This window comes from Hyaena hyaena, unplaced genomic scaffold, assembly GCF_003009895.1.
Source record: "Hyaena hyaena isolate Hyena2069 unplaced genomic scaffold, ASM300989v1 scaffold_971, whole genome shotgun sequence".
NCBI classification, from domain to species: Eukaryota; Metazoa; Chordata; class Mammalia; order Carnivora; family Hyaenidae; genus Hyaena; species Hyaena hyaena.
In genome coordinates, this window is record NW_024081604.1 from 8,449 (window position 1) to 14,141 (window position 5,693).

The 5,693-nt window shown below is 48.9% G+C and overlaps 1 pseudogene; it reads left to right on the top strand.

The window, feature by feature from the left end:
- LOC120223229 overlaps nt 1-482 on the top strand; it is an 8,828-nt pseudogene extending 8,346 nt beyond the window's left edge.
- The last annotated feature ends 5,211 nt before the right edge of the window (nt 483-5,693 follow it).

The window sequence follows — 5,693 nt, forward strand, 5'->3', positions numbered from 1 at the left end:
GGGCCACGTGCAGGTGAGCAGGGACAACTTGGCCCTCCTGGGCCAAATGCGCACACTGTCCCCTTTCTTGTGCCTGCGCGACAGGAAAGACTTCCGGCTCCCCCGGGACACGCAGGAGGGCGGCGGGCGGCAGGGGGCCCAGGCGGCCGCCGTCCCCCCGCAGCTGCCAGCACGTCTTCACCCTGCTGCACACGGAGCGCTCCTCGGCCGCCTGGAGCCCCGCGCTGCTGGACAGGCTCCGCGCGGGCCTCCACCGGCAGCTGGAAGGCCTGGACGCCTGTGCGGGGCGGGCACCGGGGACGGACGGCCCCGCCCTGGCCATCAGGAGGTACTTCCAGGACATCTGTCTCTACCTGCAAGACAAGGGATACAGTGACTGCGCCTGGGAAGTTGTCCGGCTGGAGATCAAGAGAGCCTTGTCCTCCACGGTGACCTTGCCAGATAGGTTAGGAATCAAGGACGGAGACCCGGGGTCACCTTGACAAGGTTCTCGCCGACTGACGTGCCACTCGCCCCCGTGCCTATGTCTGCTGGCTTCAAGAGCCTCTCATCCCTGCTGTAGTAGAGAATTTACTTAATGAATTCAGTGACTGGTTTCAATAGTATTAGGCAAGAATAGGTTAAAAATATTCATCTCCCAAGGCATCAGTCCCTTAGAGATTACCGCCCAGGTGTTATTTATTTGATGTTCGTTTATTTATTTATTTATTATTCTTTCATTTATCATATCTAATTTATATTTTTATATAACCAATATTTGCCTTCACATTGTATTAACATTTAGAAAATATATCCCCCTTTCCATTTTATTGAATTTGCTTGATATAATAAATTCTTATCCAAGAAAACTCCTTGAGTTTTTTATTCAGAAAAACTAATCTCTACTTCTTTTAAAACCTCTCTTTAATGTAAATCTAATCAGAATATACTTGTCTATTGAGTCCTTTGGCACCATCGTACCATTTATCAGAAAATGCCTGTCAAAAGCTGGAATTTCCATGAAGCTGAGACATTATCTAGAAAATAGCAAAGTGTTTGGTGCCCGCGTCAGGGGTGTGACGGATCTATAGTCAGTCAGCACGTAGTGGCAGGTAGAATGTCTGAGGGGAATCATCTGCTGGGCTGAAGTGGGGAAAGCATGGAATTTATTGGCTGATCCTGACAACTGGCACCCTTCACCCCCCGCCCCCCACCTTACTGAATCCATTCTCTCCTACACAATCTCTTGCTCCCTCCACCTACTGCCCATCCACACAGGTGCCTGGCTCTGCGGTGGTTTCTAGCTTCAAGGTTTCTGTTCAGAGTACAAAGCCAGGGGCAGGGAGCCGAAGTTCAACGGGAATTCTATGTTTTTCAAAACCCTGTAGGCAGGCCTGTTTCTGTGGCCTGACGAATATTTGGGGGGTCCTGAGTGAATGCCCCCATGACAGTGATGGACTACATGCCCAAAGTGATGGGAAACAGGTGGAACCAGTTTACTAAGTCGCAAACAAACGCTCACGTGGGAAGTGCGCCCCCTGCTGGTCCCGTATGCCAGGGCCGAGATCAAACGTGGGAGCACAGGCTTCTCTTCCTCCTTCAACTCCTACCACTTCTTGAGGAGTCACTCCCAATAGAAACAACAGGCCCTTTCAGGACAAGACTTGATCTAATACTGGAATAAGGCTTCTTTAGCTTACACCACTACAAAAGAACAAGTCTACAGCTGCAGGCAGAGCAAGGCCTCTTTGGGCAATGGGCAGCCATGAAGAAACGGTTTAAGATGTGCCTTTTGGGGGTGCCTGGTGGCTCAGTAGGTGGAGCCTCCAACTCTTGATTTCAGTTCAGGTCATGATCTCAGCGTCCTTTGCTCCACACTAAGCCTAACTACGGCTCCCTGCCCCTGGCTTTGTACTCTGAACAGAAACCTTGAAGCTAGAAACCACCGCAGAGCCAGGCACCTATGTGGATGGGCAGTAGGTGGAAGGACCAAGAGATTGTGTAGGAGAGAATGTCAGCAGCCCTCAAATGCTGAAGGCAAAAGTTTGTTTTGTCCAAGGAAGTAGGGGAATGACCCAACTGTCATTCTTTTGTAACCCAGCTAAGGGGGGTCGGCTCCTCGGTGAGTTGCAGGGAGACAACACCGGGTGGAGGTGTCACAGAAAGGAAGCTTTATTTGCAGTAAATAGGGAGAAACCCTTCCAAAGCCACGACTCCCCCGGCAGGGGTAGCGGGTGCTTTTCATTTAAGAGTTATGGTGACTGTTTAGGGGAGCTGTGACGTCACGTCTCAAGAGGGGCTGCTTAGGGGGAACCTGGGTGGCTTAGTCGGTTAAGCGTCTGACTTTTGCTTAGGTCATGATCTCACGGTTTGTGGGTTCGAGCCCCGCGTCGGGCTCTGTGCTGACTGCCAGCTCAGAGCCTGGAGCCTGTTTCAGAGTCTGTGTCTCCCTCTCTCTCTGACCCTCAAGTCTGTGTCTCTCTCTCTCTCTCCTAGAAATAAATTAAAAAAAAAAAAAAAGAGGGGCTGCTTAGGAGACCTACCTTTGCAGGCAGCCTGTGTCATGTTAACGAAGCTTGCGCCCCTCCTGGGGTGGGCACTTTAACATTGTCATGAAGCAGAGGCAGAGGTCAGAACGGGGGAGGGGGCTACAGGCAAGCTCAGAGAGCCGGTATAAACTTGATGGGGGCTTGGACTCCTTATGACGGCAAGGAAAACAGGGCCTTGCTTGCTTTTAAGACAGCACTAGGAGTTCTACCCCGGATTCTGTCCTCTGATATGGTTATTTCCGCACCTGGCAGAGGCTATGTCTGCACTCCCTTTGTTCCCTTAAAGTCCTTTAACTACTGAGGTGTTTGCATTTCTTTGCCATTCTGACACCTCCCTGGAAGTGTGCTGGGGGCAAGTAGAGCCAGGGAGTCCAGATCTCGGAGAGTAGCTGCGGCCTAGACTGAGTTCTGTTGTGTCCTGAAAGCTAGATTTTGTCTTTTCTTTATCCGGGCACTCCTCACTCTTTCTGCTTACAATCTCACCTTTAGTAAGCACGGACTGTTGACTATGCCACTGTCCTTTTTAGTGTTCAGTCCTAGACTGAAATCACGTATTATGCTCAATGGTGCCATCTCCTGGTAGAAGCTAATATTACCGAAAATAGTGAACTTGAATTGTCCTTCAGTCTGCATGATTCTATGGTGTCTCTTATGGTGTTCATCTCTCGTGGTCAGAATGCGGGGGGGTGGGGAAGGGTGGGGGGGGAGGGTGGTTACGGATCGACTATTAAGTCAGGGAGAAACAGCCTTCTTGTCTTTACTCATTTGTGACTTTTCATTTAAAGTGGTTATACCTTTCTTTTCGGGGACGGGCTTATGGGCAAGGTTTGTCTTCCTGCTTGTCCAGGATGTTCTACGCCCTCCTGAGGTTAACACAAAGGGAAGTAAAAGCAAGGAAATGGATCGCACTGTTTTTCTCTATACTTTTCAAGACTTCAGACTTTTTTGTTTCTCATCTCAACCTTCCTAGAAAGCAAAACTCGACAGTTGTGGGGGCAAAAGGAAAACAAACATAGGTCCGAACGTCACGAAAATTAAAATGAAAACGGGAAGTGACCTTTTTTCGCTGACAGAGAAGCAAAGTGTCAGTTAGCAAAATCCGGGGCAACAAATGCGGGGCCTGGGGGCCATGGCAGAGGGAAGACTGAAGAGCCGCACTGGAGTATACAGGGGCCTGAAGGTGGCTGCTCTGCCAAAGGCTCAGACAAGAACCGCGTTATGCCTTGCTTCTGGGTGCAAGGAGGGCCCTCAACCCTGCAAGACCAGCCGCCCGATTTTGCTTTCATTTACTGGGCATGTGATGAGCTCTAAGGAGAGGAAGGGCGGAGTCACCAACGTGCTCACAAGAAAACTAGCACCCAGAACCCCGTGGCGCTAACCGCCTCTGGCAGAACAGTGGTTCTCGGCCTTGCCTGAGCATTCTACGTGGCCGATAATTCCACTCTTGGGTTCTCTGGTGTGGATGTGAGGGCAGGGTCCCTGTATTTAGTGTGTTGCTAGTGGGACCGGATGTCTGAGAGCCTTGAAGAATGCAGGGCAGGAATCAGCTGGCAGGGAGGCTGGGGGCGGGGCTGGGTTCACATTCTGGCCCCTGAGGCTGGGACACCTTGGTGGCTTCCAGCTGATGCCTCATGGTGATCTCTCACAGCCCATCCGTGAGCGCCTGGGTGCCCAGGCCTCCCATCCCCCACGTCCCCTCTCAGGTTGACCCCAAGGCCCTGGGGATGGAAAGTCTGCACCACCGTGGGACGCCTCTAATTAATTTTGGCATATTGACCTTGAACTACTCATCTCCATTCATTGACCTCAGAGCCTGGGATAGTGGGCTGGATTTCATTAAGGCCTTCCAAAATTTAGTGTTGAAGAACTTCAGCATTGCACCAGGTCCACTTTTTGTCTGCTAATGTGTCCTGTCTAGAGGCTAAGTAAGCGTGACTACATTCGAGCTCCTGACCACCATGGATAGAGGAGTCTTTGAAGATCTGTCCCATTTCTCCTAGAAGAGCTCCTCAGGAGTGTGCAGGTAGCTCGGGGGCAAGAAAATATCTTATGAGACCACGAATCCTTGGTGTCTAGCCCAGTGGCTACTATTAGAGGAACTGAACAATATATGTGAAGAGAATAATTGTGGTAATAATAAAAATAGAAAGAATAACACCAACGCACACAATATATAGTTGATTTGAGAAAATATAAAAATGATCAAAAGACGCAAAATGAATTGTTTATGGTTCAAGGAAGGTTATAAAGGATTTTTGAAGTGTATTTTTGTTAAACACCAACTATTTGGTTATAAAAATATTTTCTCTCTATTTGCAAGATGTAGAAGATCTGAGAAATAAGTTTCTAGTTATTATTGGAACGTTCAATCTCCTCTTTTTGCCTTTGCAGTAAATACCTGGAAAGAACTGTCAATTGCTTTTTCCAGCTTGGCACACAGCGATAGAATTCATTAAAAACAGTTGAGTATAAGATTATTTCCTGATTGTTTCCTCTGGGAATTGTTAACTAAGGAAGATCGCCCTTCAGTGTTCCATCTGACAACTTCCTAGTCCTTCACGTGGACAGTGATGCCCTGGAAGAATCTCTGGACAGCAATACCTCCATCGAACAAGCCGAAGGATTTCTATGGTCATCTTTTGCTCCAGAAGTTCCTGATTTGGTGGTTATGGCTAAAGGGTAATTTCTCCAGGAGGATCTTACTCTAAACTAGGCTGCCATGCTGAGCCGGCCGAAGATATGCTGGAGAATCTAATAGCAGACACACGGAGCTTATGCTTTCTGAGTTTTGATGATACCTCCGCTTTTCAGGAAACATGAATCAGATTCTGGCATTCCTTTTTTTTTTTTTTTATTTAAAAAAATTTTTTTTTAATGGTTTTATTTATTTCTAGGAGAGAGAGAGAGACAGCGTGAGCAGAGGAGGGTCAGATAGAGAGGGAGTCACAGACTGAAACAGGCTCCAGGCTCCAAGCTGGCAGTCAGCACAGAGCCGACACGGGGCTTTAGGTTTGGGTGGCTCAGTAGGTTAGGCATCCGACTTCAGCTCAGGTCATAATCTCAGGGTTTGTGGGTTCAAGCCCTGCGTCGGGCTCTGTGCTGACAGCTCAAAGCCTGGAGCCTGTCTTCGGATTCTGTGTCTCCTTCTCTCTCTGATTCTCCCCT